Consider the following 14,297-nt stretch of genomic DNA (forward strand, 5'->3'; position numbering starts at 1 on the left):
ACGGGCCGTGTGAAATGCGTCGAACGTGGTCACCTGAAATTTTCATGCGTATCTGTAGAAGGTAGAGATGAAAAAGGTAGAAACGGACAAAGAGAAAGATAGGCCATAGAAAGAAAAATTCTTTTTTTTTTCCTCCCATTCTATTTTAAAGATTTTTATTTTTCTTCCTACGTTATTATAGATTTTGGTAAATAATAGGACTTTATAAACAAATTAAATATACGGCAATTTTTACGACGATAATGAAAATATATTTTATTGTCCTTTTTTTTTTTTTTTTTTAATGTTTACTGACGTATTACAAATTTGAGTGTTTTAACATCTACAAGTCAATTGTGGATAGAATCAATGAAAAATACGGATATCATCGTTGAAGTTATTATTTCTCATATTTAGAATGTTGGTTACTCTTTCAAATATAATTTCTATTATTTTAATTTTTGGAGAAATGGTGGAGGGCAAGCTCGAATCATCAGCAGTTTTTTTCAATGTTAACTTAGAGTCATCGTATATACATACTTTTATTGGTTTATCTTTGATTTTATAATTTTTCATTTTTTCATTATGAAAATCGCAGAAATATTATACTTTAGTTGTACTAAGTACTTACGTCTTGTTTCTTTAATTCGGAAAGAAAATTTATTCAAAATACCTTGACAACTGATCATTTCTATAATCTTTTAGATTTTTCTTTTTACAGACATAAACAAAATGATTCTTTTTTTTTACAAACGACGCAATAAGTTTTACTCGAGAATTATGCTTATAAAAATAAAAAAAAAAGAAAAAACGCACGTATCACCTGTTGCGTCACACCGAGAGCCTTCATAGCGCCTTGTTATTTGCCGTGCGTTTTCCATTTAGCATAAAGCCGAGAACATAATACATTCGACTGTGAGTTTTTAACGCTTGCACGGAGAATTCTACGAGATGAATTCTATTCCTGTAAACGTGAATATTCAAGACACGCTGTCGAAATATCACCCTTGTGATTCACTCCGTGCATCCATTTGAGAGTCAAATTCATAAGTATTTTTTTCTTCATGATTTCGTCTAAAAAATTTTCAAAGTAACGCCACAAATTCGGAAATAACAAAATGAAATGAATTCCAAAGAAGATAAGAATTACAAAGAATATAAAGAACTCATGTAAAATAAAATATTTTGCTTTTTATCTATCAGGATGATATTCAAAGATTAGTATACATGATGAAACTCGAATGTTTGGGAACAGCAAAATAATCCGATATCAAGTCACTTGATAAAGATGAATTTAAAATGATTATTCTTGAAATTGTCATCAATTAGAGGTAAAGCTTATTGTTCGAATCGACTTTGTTCGATGTTCCCATTTTCTAATTGAAGTTTTCACTCATCCTAGAAAACTAGAGATTAAGTTAGAAGAAACTAGAAGATGCGTCCTTTAATCAAGATAAAAGTGTGACTAAGTAATCATCATTATTGTTTTTTCTTTTGCAATTTGTAACTGCAAGCAGCATTTCAAGAAATTTGCTAAATAGTTGCACTACCTAACTTACGATCCATTGAACAATACTATATAACGGATGTAATATTTATGAAATTATTATAGATTTACAAAATTAAAAAGAAAAATCTTTTTCAACGTATAAAATTCTATTCGTAGACAGATGCATGCGAAATATATAAATTAGCGACTAAGAAGAAGATTTTGTCGATTATTTTGTTAAAAATCATAATTAGTGAATATATTTAATATATAAGTATTTAATGATTATTATTTTTTACAAGATTTTATTTTTTGTCATAAATTTATATATTAATTATTACATCTATGATGTAAAAAAAATTTATATCATAAACAAATATATACGAGGGTTGTATACTATCTAGCGATATACATGGCACCATCAAGGAATATATACATGAATGATTGGAAACTATGAGTTTAACCTACTAATACTAATACTCAAATCCACACTAACTCAATTATTACGTTACATGTGAAAGGAGTATAACCTTTATGCATTGATATGATTGGCGAATGATGGGGACAGTTTTCCCCTGTTGCGCTTGTAGTTCATATTTTATCCGTACCTATCGCTGAGGTCACACACGCTTTGAACGAAAGATTGTGAACAGCCTTAAAACAACTTTAAAGACATTCATCCGCTTGCACGCATACATTCTTTCCATGCACTTATCTCCCGTTCTTTTTATATGCATTCTGAGAATCTATTATTCTTTTATACCAAGAATATCGTTTACTCTATCTGCATCTTTCATATCATTCATTGATTCACTCATTTCTTTCACGCGCTTTATAAGAATGATAATAATAATAATAAAAATAAATACAAATTTATCGAGATACATACCTCAATACACAAGTACACATTTTTAAATGTTAAGTACTTAATAAATAAGTTTTAAATGTATAAAAAAAAAATAGGAAAAAAAAATAGGGAAATAGTTAAGTAAAACTAATAGAAAGAATTAAACGAATGTGGCATCCAAAAAAAAGTAGAAATAGTATTAATCATTATTTGATTTCATCTACCTAAATCATAAAAAAAAACCTCCACCTCTCACTTAAAATACTTAATCTCCCTTCAACTACACACATACACTTGTAGAAAATAGTTATATTAGACACTTTGCTCACTCACTCGAAAATTTCTCAATTATATACATTTACAAGCGAAAACATTCTGAATAGAGACTATTCTTGACATCAGCTTGCACTATGCTCTAGAAGATTAGAATTAATTTAATCATATGAGTATATGTGTTATGTGCTTGTGAATGTAATACATTATGTATAAATTCTGATGGAAAATTAAAAGATAGATGGAGATTTTTCGGCAAGTTTATAAATTGAAATTTTTCTTCGCCATTTTTAATTACTTTCATACGAAAGATCAAAAAAGATGAATCATTTTGTTTTGATAATAATTTTAATGTTCTTGAAATGTTTGAATTCTTTTCGTTGTTTCTCATGTGAGATTTTTAATGAAATTCTTAATTTTAAAAAATATCATTATTATTAAATCGGAAATCGAATCGAATTAAAATTACTTGTGAATCATTGTCGTCAAAGTATATTTTTTTGCGTCGTAAAAATTTCAGATCAATTCATTTAATCGTTTAGATTTTAAAATGGGTACATGTATATATATATATATATAAATTTAGATTTTGATATGAAATGTAAAAATTTAAAAGGACATGTGATAATGTCTAAAAACTGTAAAAATAATAAAAACAAATAAATTTTCATATATATAAAAATAAGAAAATAAAGAAATTATCTTTTTGTATGAAAAAGAAAACAAAAAAAAGAATTTCCATAAATATATATTAAGAAATATCATAATTATTTTTGAATATCCATGAGGTGATGGTCGATATGGTAAAGTCATACCTTTCGATGGCAACGAGCCGCGAAATTGCTTTACGCGATCGGCCATTATTCGGGTGAAAATTTTGTCGAGTATCCGAGATCGAGTCGCCGTTTGATATGATACGAATATTATTAATGTTCACTGGTAGTCGAGCACCGTTTGATCTCGCGGATCCTGCAATAATTGATCCTAAAACGGAGACCCTTTACAATGTTGGGTAACAATACGTGATCGTTCATTCGCTGGAACATACCACTAACACGTAGCCAAATGCCAGGGAACAAACGCGATAAATTTCTGGTGTGCGTTTCGATGCGTTTCAACATATACGTTAGTATCGTTCCAGCCAATGATTTTTCAGCTCTAAACCGCACGAACTATAAATATATACATATATTCGGTTAACATATGTCATCCGCTAGAGCAAGTGTACGTTTCAATAACAAATAAAAAAGAAGAAAAAAAGAAAAAACATAATATATGATTATCGACGATTACTGAACTTGAAATAATTCAATACTTATATTTATCTATCGTTATTTATTATTTTTTTTTTGTTTTAATAAAATCTCAAATAAAAGAGAGTACTTCGATAATTCCTACTGTAGTTCTTAGAAGAATTTTAGAAAAACAAGATTAAACAGTCAGTAAGGAAAGACTTTTACATACATTACAGTTGTACGGTTGTACGTGTGAGAATGAAGTACTAAGGATAAAGGACAAGGAAGGAAAGTGTCTTCGTCTGGTGGTATAAAGTTCGAAGTCGAGGACAAGAGAAGTTGGAGAGAGATGCCAAAAAGATAGATAGACGAAAGAGATAGATAGAGAGATAGATAGATAGATAGATAGAGAGAGAGAGAGAGAGAAAGAGAGAGAGAGAGAGAGAGAGAGAGCTCGTAAGGGAGCGGTGTGCCTGAAAGGGGCGAGTACCTTTTAGGAGCTTAGAGATTACACTTGGGACGAGCTAGTAGTAATGTAGAGGTGAGTCTCGCAGGCACAAGCCGCCCATTCCCACGAAGGATTCGACTGAACTTATAATACCTACGATGTGGGATCGGTTGCGGCACGCTCGAATCCACCCCTTCGTTCACCCTCTTGACACCATCACCTTCAATGCCATGCTCTTCCATTTTTCGCCAGTACGCATTCATAATTCAATGTCAGATTGGCGTTTATTACAATTTTCGCACAAGCTCGATCGTCTCGTAGCGATAAAGTTTATCGATTCCGTACTATCTGAAATCGGTCAGAGAATGCATTATGCCGACTCTTTCGTATCCTTAAATCTGTATTCTAAATTTATATATAAATCGTTCGCAAGCCAAATCGATTTGAACTACATTTTTGGAATTTTTTTTGTAAATTTAAGTCTCAAAGCACTTGATCGAGTTCCCACCATTTATATTTATAATAAATTTCTTTAATCTCCGTTATTTAATACCATTAAGCGATAAAATTGTTTTGGTCATCGATTAAAAAATAATTTATTTCAGAAGTCAATTAGATTAATTCTATACACTCCAATATAAATTATTGCAATAATGCAATATAAATGCAACAACAAGATCTTTATAAATTCAACGATGTTTATTTGAATTTATATTTGAAAGGGAATTTTAAAAAGCGATTTATATTATTTCATCATATTTTTCCATTCTTTGTTTTATGAAATTTAATCGATTTGACAAGTAAGCGACTCGTAGTACAGAGGAAGAAAAGAAAAAGATAAGAAACTAATCAAGCGATAGGTATAACTATCGAAATCTATCACTGTCATATATTTTTTAGAAACGTCGTTTGATACTTGAAACATTTTGAATAGCGATACTCGATTATCGAAGAGTTACACGCGAGTGGACATTTCATTGATCGGATCAAGTCTCCAAGGTGAAAAGGAAATAAGAGAAAGAAAGAAATGAAAGAAGGAGACCCTCCCCGCCCATCCACCCACTTCGACCGGCCACCTCATGGAAGGCGAGGATCAATTCACTCTGGTTGAAGTAGTTCTATCGCTTTAATCTTCGAAGAAAATATCTCGTAAATAATCGAAGTAATTATCCGCCTCGACGAAACGGCGTAGAAGATAAAATGCACCAGCAAAGGGGATCCTCCCCGGTGGTAGGTAAAAGGTAGAAGGACTTAAAGAAAGAAAATAAAAGACGAATCTTATTTCATTGGAGAGCGACGTTGAATCGATCCGCGACATTGCTTCGTATAATCAAGTAGAACGCGTTCGCCGCTCGTCAACTACATCTCGTTTTAAGGAAATTGTCGTGGCGGAAGTCGAGAATCCTTTTAAGCTGAACGTTCTCCGTTTCGGAATAAATTATCGGACTGCGATCGCTCAATATCGATATCATCGACGATGACTCTTAAATTTCCTATCAATTAGTTCCCTTTATTTTCTCTTTCTTAATATCGTTAAACGAATAATGGATAAGCTTCGCAATTAATCCACTTGTTTTTCTTTTTATTTATTTACTTTTTTTTTATGTATATATATATATATATATATAAACGACGAAACGTCTATCATCTCTCTAACCATCTGTTTCTAGTATAGACTGCTTTAGGCTCTAAGACTATTGTCGTCTCGCAAACGAATCGCAACAATCCCGGATGGTGTAATGCGCTGTGGAAAGCTTTCTACACATGAATACACAAATATGCAAATAGCGTCGTTAGACGTTTCTCACCTTCGAGCATTAGTTGGAGGGTCGGCTCGCTCTCCTTCTATCTCTCATATAGCTCTCTTCTTTGTATAATTCAACGTGTATTTCTACGAAATATAAAATTAAAGAGGGTTAATTAAAAATAAAAAGAAAAAAAAAACATCGCTATTGAAAGAATTACAATCTATAAAGATATAATCCTGTTCAATATATTTGTTTTTTTTTTTTTTTTTTTTTTTATTTCATTTCATTTCATATAATATATAACATTGTATAAAAGCGTACGTCGATTTTTTTTTGCTTTTAACTCTAAATTTCCATGTTTCACGTCGTAAGAATTATCAGATCTAATTGTTTTAATTTATGATCTTAAGTCACGTTGAAAAGATCTAATCGATGATCGTGAGATTTAAGTTACGATAAAACCAATAGGATAAAGAAAATAATTTAAAGTACAAAGGATTTAAGTAGGAAAGAATTCCGACCACGAAACGATCGGCAAAGACGGAAGTTCTCGCTCAGAGGCGAACAAACCAACGGCTTTGGTGCATCGAAAAGTTACGAGATAAAAGTGCAAACAGCACGAGTGGCCAAAAGGATGAGGACGGCACCTGGTACGAGGAAGTCGAAAAAGACGAGCGACGTGTGCTTTGCAGCGTTAAAACAAGAAAGAGGTAGGATATTTATTTTGGAAGAAGAAGAAGAAGAAGAAGAGGAGGATAGACAAGTCCGATTCGAAGGATCGCAATGAAAAAAAGAGAAGGTAAAAGAGAAAGACAGATAGACAGATAGATAGATAGATAGATAGATAGATAGAGAGATAGAGAGATAGATAGAGAGAGAGAGAGAGAGAGAGAGAAGAAAAAGAAGAAATGCATCGTGGAAATCGACGATTTCCGTAGTCCAGACACGTCTCGAAGGACGAAAGAAACATGGGAGAGGGAATCTGACGCGTGTACGATGTGCACGCGTGGTCCAGGACGAAATCAGGAGGACGAAGAAAGGAAGGAAAAAGAAGAGAAAGAAAAGAAGACGGTGTATTCACGTTGCTCGAGGACGAGGAAAGCAGATAAGCAAGCTGCTAACGAGAGGAGGCAAGAGAGATCACGTCCAGTTGGATCATCTTCGAAAGAGAAAGAGAGAAGACGAAAAGAGAAGGAAAAAGAGAGAGAAAGAAAGAGAGAGAGAGAGAGAGAGAGAGAACATAGAAGGGTGCAGAAAATCGTAGTAGCGAGGGCGAAGATTCTCCTCCTCGATAAAGTAAATAGGAACGTACCGACACGTACACTGCGTCTTCTACGTGCGCCGCAATAACAGGCTCTGTACCTCGCGACGAATATTTTCTATTGTATTCTCCTACCCCTCGTTCACTCACTCACCTTCTTTCCCCTTCATATTCTTTTCGTTCTTACGCTCGCAACAACGTTAGGAATCGAAAAGCTCCTTCCTCGGAATTTTCGCATGCCGAAATCATCGATGCATTCTGTGCGATTTCAAGCCTCGTATTTTTCTCTTCCTTTTTACTACTACTATTACTACTACTACTACTACTACTACTGCTGCTGCTGCTACTGCTGCTGCTGCTACTGCTGCTCCTACTACTCGTACGTGTTTCCTTTCTTTTCTTTTCCTTTTCCTCTTCTTCTTCTTCTACTTGTCCTTTTTCTTTTATTCGTCGTTTTCTTTCTATTCTTTCTCTAAAAAAAAAAAAAGTGTTTGCAAACAGGATAATCGTAGGGGGAGAAAAGTGAAAGGGGGGATAGACAGAGAGAGAGAGAGAGACAGAGAGAGAGAGAGAGAGAGAGTTTTTCTTTCTTCTTTATTCTCGATCGAACTTACGTACGATATATTTAAAAGGGAAGATCAGAGTTTAAACTTGGTCACTCAAGATCAGAAATCTGGAACACGAAATTACTAGAGACGGTACATTCTTGGTTTATGAAGAGCTGCGGAGGTTCGAACTCCCAGGTCCTTAGAATCTCAAGGGTCCCGTTCCAAGCCTTCGCTTACGACCACGATCTCGCGAAGCATCGTACTAGAAATTGGTCCGAAGTGATCCACGGAAGGTCGTACCGTTCGCGCTTCGACCGTTTCAAATTCCTCGGACGTTCGTGCTTCACGTTGGCTATGCAATTTTGCGGCGTCATACCTGAGAAAGCGTATAACCAGAAGCACTCGTCGGGTTCCTCCGAGCGTTTGTATATTTCCCATGAGAATTCTATTGTATAATTTCGTGTCTCGTTATCGCGGGTAGCACGCCGCGAAAGAACCAGAGACAGATAGATAGATGGATAATAATGAGAAAAGCGTAAAGGACAATCAACGAGATCGAATTAATTGTCGTATTTATAAAATCTTTCGTAAAGGAACAAAACTCCGTTTGCAATCCTTTACATAAAATTGATCGATGTTCGTTTAAACGATAACTTATTGCTGATGATAGAACGTATATTACGTAAACTATGAAGAGTTATTAAGAAGAAGACGAAGAAGAAGAAGAAGAAGAAGAAGAAAAAAGAATAAAATATATTTTAACTTCTCATAGTGATTTCGATTTGAAATAAAAGTTCGATGATAAGACGAGTTTATCTTGATAAGACGATTTATTCGTGTAGCGTAGATGTCGGTAAAACAATTGAAAGAAATTTCAACGTTGTATTACGACTTCGTCTGTAAAGACAAATATATTAAAAAATAAACAGGTAAAAAGAAAAAAAGAAAAAGAAAAGAAACTTAAAGTAGTCGTCAAAAAAAAGTAATCATAAAATTTCTCCTCAAAGGAAGATGTTCTAAGCAAGTCACGATAGAAACGGGGGAATGTTTACCGGACGAGATTTTAAGGATGTGACGTTAATTGAACGATGGTACGGTAATTCTATGAGGACGTAGGTTAGACGTGAACGTTGTTAATACGTCACCGTTTATACATCCTGTCAAAATGTTGGTGCGCACGCGCTAGCGCACATGACAATGGACCGGACATAAACGGCGGTAATTAGTTTCAATGTAGCCGTCTACGTAAACAGGATAACCGCCGGGAGAAAGGCTAAATATGAAATATGACATAAGAGCAATCTTTTCTTTAAATTTGGAAAAGAGAGAGAAATTTTTATTTATCTTTGATTATCTACGAAAAATTGGACACTAGTCATAAATTTCGTCAACTATTCTTATGAATTATTAATCATCATCAATGTGTTTGATATTTAAAGTATTAACAAATATTTATTGATGATACATATACAAAATGATATTTATTTATGTGATAACGAAACAGAGATATATTATTTTATAATAGATTATATAAAAAAAAGAATTAATATAATCGAATGCGTATAGTCTTACACAAAGTCTTATTCAAATAGTTTCATTCGAACGCTTATCGTTTGTCATATTTAGACATCATATTTAAACATAGTCTCATTAGTATGTCCACTCAAATCTCATTCGCATAAGCTGTCTGAATAATTCGCGAGAGTGATAATTAACGAGAATCGCATTCGAGAACATTATCATCACGTTGTATAATACATACACGAAATATATTCAAAATGATGTATTTGTTTTGTTACCTGACTTAACACCATCACTCTGTTGAAATGATTTTTTTCTTTCTTCTTTTTTTTTTTTTTTTTTTTTTTTTTTTTTTTTCGTTAACTTATCTTTACTACGAACAATTTTATTTGTCCTTCGAAAAATATTTATTCGATAATGAATTAATCATTAATATTTTTCGAATTGGATCACTGCCAAGATTTACCGCAGAATTTCTAATTGCTGTTGAATCTTTGTCATCGTTGGAATACGATTCGAGAAGAATACATATTTCGTCGTTTACAGATCCCAAATACTGATTCATTCGAAATAATAATCGGTTGGTAGAGTCATCAGTACTTCTACAACATGTATTATTGAGAGAAAATTCAACGTCTCCCATTATTCTGTCCCATTTCTCTGGCATATCACACAACTTCGCCAATATTGGCGTAAAAATCTGATTGAAGCGTTCGACTTGCCCGTTAGCACGAGGGTTACCGACAGCAATTAAAATGTGACGGACTGATTCCCCTTCCATAAATTTTGCAAACGACTGTGAAGTAAAACACGTCTCTCGTTCGTTTACCAAACACCTGGGCTTACTCTACGTGCGAAAATAGTCTTTCAAATATCACTTCGCATCATTCCACCAGTTTTCATAGTTTTGCAACAGTTTAAAGAAATTTGATAAATTCATTCAACTAAAAATAATATGTATATATGTATACATTAATACTTTTTTTCCAGTTTCTTTTCTCTCTCTCTCTCTATATATATATATATATATATATATATATATATATATATATATATATATATATATATAACTGTAATTATCTATGTGTACTGTCAGAAATGACATTTTGTTCTTTACCCATTTAATTTATATAAAGCCAATGAAAAATTTCTATACATTTGAAATAATTCTTTTTAATTTGATAATTAATAAACTATTGTTACGTTGTCGATGGACTATACTAATGTGTCTTCAATTGTCGTGATAGGTGCGAATCACATTGGACTCTATATTCTTTGGAACATAAAACAATAATTTTTTATTTTTAAATTTACAATCAATTAAATTATCTTTCAATTGGAAAGATTTATTTTTTACATCCTCTAACTAATCTCAAATTTTTACAAATTTTCTTATTTTTATTCTGCCGTATAGACAAGCTCTGTTCAAATATATTCATTACGTCAACGTTGGATATATGCTTTCTGGGAAAATGTTCAATTTTATAATCATAATTTAGTAATAAAATTGCCATTTAGAAATCCACGGATCGACTGTCTGTTTACTTAACGTTAGACATCAATGTCAGTAACGATCGTAAATCCGATTTCGAATAAATAAACATGAAATCTTTTTCTTACGTACACAATCACCAGGCACTTCAGTTCAAGGTTATGATAACGCGCTTTCGTCATATTGAAATTATAAATATTAAATACGATTAAGATATAAAACAGATCGAATTCTTGTTTTTATTTTCGTAATAAAATCGCGCCAAATTTGCTAACACTTGCGTTACAATTTAATTCAGTCGTTAATTTAGACAAATAAATAACGAGAATCAGCTGTGACGATATACATCTCTTTTATCAATTCAAATACACTACTTTCTTCAGTATCAAATCGAAAGGTTGCGACTTTTATTAATTAAATCGTACAGTGGTTATGTTATGCTTGAAAAGTTTTTAATGAATCTATAAACTTTCTTAACGTTACACGATTAATTAACAACAACTTGTACATTCCTTGCAGTAGGTTGAATGCCATCTTCATTAAACAAATAGCAAAGATATAATATTTCGTACAATAATGATATAACATGTACAATAATGAAGATTTAATTTTATTGAAATTGCAATTGATATCGTCGGGCCAAATTAAATATTTCGCGAAGACTTTTTAAATTTCTAGGTGCAATCGATATATATGTATATTAATATTTTATTAAATCCTACCTAATTAAATTTTAGGAAAATGTTATGAAATATCTGCGAGGCATTTGCCAACACAAAAGACATCCTTAAAAATACGAACTGATATCACAAAAAAAGTGTATTTCAGAAATGTACAAAGAAAGTGTTCATTAATTAAAGGAACAGGAATATTATCCTTTGGTTTGTGATAATCAAACATTGCTTATCATTCCGTTTATGTACAAACATGATCGGAAAAGCATATAGAGAATCAATCGGTCTAATAATTTGCTCTTGTAATAGACTGTTCAATATTTGTTTCAATTTTTCTTTGCCGACCAATGAAAGTTTACATAGAGTATTAGTCTAAAATTAATCGATTGGTCGTGTGTCTGATCATCTTTTCTATTTTCTTCGTGGAACTTAAAATTTCTTTGTCGATAATTAATATAACAATTGTTCTACAGATTGTATAATATTTTCATATCAAAATGCGAATTAATATTGTAAAAATTTCTTATTTTTTTTTTTTTATTTTATTTTCGATAAATTGATCGATGAACGCACAAATATTATTATTCGTTTACGAATTTGATCCTACAAACAGAATAAACAGTTCAATCAAACGAAGATAATAGGGATTTTGAAGATAATATCATAGAACAAAATTATTCAATTGTTGTAGCATTACATACATCCTGTGTCATTAGATGTGCCACGTCGATTTTCTAGCTCTCCTTAATTATACTTGATCTTATAAACAAGTAAGAAAATAACGAGGTAGAAATCATTGCCGATCTTAATGTCGATTCTCTAACTCTGTGCCCGCAAGTGAACTACGCGCCATCTTTCCTTGTCAGTATAGATCGCTCTATTATCGGCGATTAGTCGATATTTTACCTTAAAGCGCAATCTTATGAAACATTATTTTCCACATTATTGTATGTTTCCATGAAAGACGAAGAACGATACGAAAGATCTATTTTGGAAAGATCAATGTTATCATCGAGTTCCAAATCTACTTTCATAATATTGAAATTTTATTCTTAATAATATTTTGATTAATAGAGATAATATATAATCTCTATCAAGCAAAATGAAAGATTCCTAAGATATTTAATTTTGTAATATTAATATTATAAAACTTCGATATACAAATATGAGTAAAAGCAAATTACTTCAAATCAAACTTATCGGAGATCCAGAATCAATCATTGTTACAAGTGAATATTTGCTATAATCTGATAAGAAGGAGGTATTAGAAATGGAATGCCCGATAGGAACGTTTGAATCACGTTCCTCACATTCTTGATCCTTAATTGAGATTTGATGCAGTTCCTTATTTGGTGTTCTAAGCTGATGCCTTCTTTAAGGTACTTGATTTTACAGTTAATGGTATTCGATAATTGTGTTTTACTTAAAGACTCGTGTATAAACAGATTCGAATCTGTCAAATTGTGTGTTTCCAAGATGTTTAGTAAGTTGTTAATGTCGGTCGTGAATATATTTGACGATTTTTATGTCGATGAATCAATATTAACTTTTGTTAATAAGTTTCAATTCAAATAAGTCTTTACGTATCGATAACGTTAATTTGAATGAAAGAATGAACGAAAGAAAGATTTCGTTTAGATTCTTTATCGATAAACTTGAGATTTTTTTTCCTCCATTGTGTATTAACCAACTCAAAGAGAAAAAGCTTTCTTTAAATACATACATAATATTTTTCAATGATTCTTTGAGTTGGATTAAACGTATTATATAGATTTCTATGGAAATAATTTTAGAATTCTAGAAAGTTTATTTATTTTTCTTATTAATTCACTTTTTTCTTTTCTAACATAAGCTTTTTGATCCTAGAGTTAATGTATTTAATCTGGAATTAAAATTATTCATTGCGTACCGCATGTTCTATTTTCTTTTGTACGTTGACGTTTATTTTTTTCGTTCGCTTCATTTATTACGCGTATATTTAAATTTCTGATATTATAACTGATATTATATACTACGTTATCATTTAGTCCAATTAGTTTTATTGATGTTAAGTATGATTTATATTTGATTTCTTCGAAGATAAAATCATTGATTTCGAAAAACTATATTTAAAATTTTAAAACTTTATGATTGCTATCGTAATCGATCGAATAAGAAAAGAAATTTTATCTTGTTATTTGTTAGGTAAATATCTAAGTATAATTTGTCGATCAGATATGATGACATAAGAGTTCTATAATGATTGTCTTATAGTTTGGATGTTCTTAGTGTAAATCGATTATTATTTTTTCGTAATATCCACGACATTATTAGGAAAATAGATAATAAATTGGCAGAAAGAATATCCAAGATAGAACTATTTGATGACACGTTACTAGTAAAAAAAAGAAATTCCTATCGAAAAACATTATTATAGAATAAAAAATGCGACAAATTTTCAATGGCCGAACTATCAATGTGCACAAATTCATTAACACTTATGAAAATGCAGGCAAGCTATTTAATCCGGAAGATTGTTCGCAAAAGTTATCAGAATGAAAATAATAAACGAAGTAGAGAACTTTGTTAGAACTTTATTAGAACTTAAGCGAATCTTTACGGGGATATTTACCGTGTTAAATTATAATATTTAATAAATGGCAAATGGAATTAACATTTATAAAACAATAATGATTAGAAAACATCTCTAGAAATTTGATCGTATTATAAAAGAGATCAAAAAGATACGAAATAATAGAAAATAATACTTCAAAGTTAACATTAAATATGATAAGAAGTTTTG

Source organism: Vespa velutina, chromosome 3 (genome assembly GCF_912470025.1).
Source record: "Vespa velutina chromosome 3, iVesVel2.1, whole genome shotgun sequence".
In the NCBI taxonomy this organism is placed as follows: domain Eukaryota; kingdom Metazoa; phylum Arthropoda; class Insecta; order Hymenoptera; family Vespidae; genus Vespa; species Vespa velutina.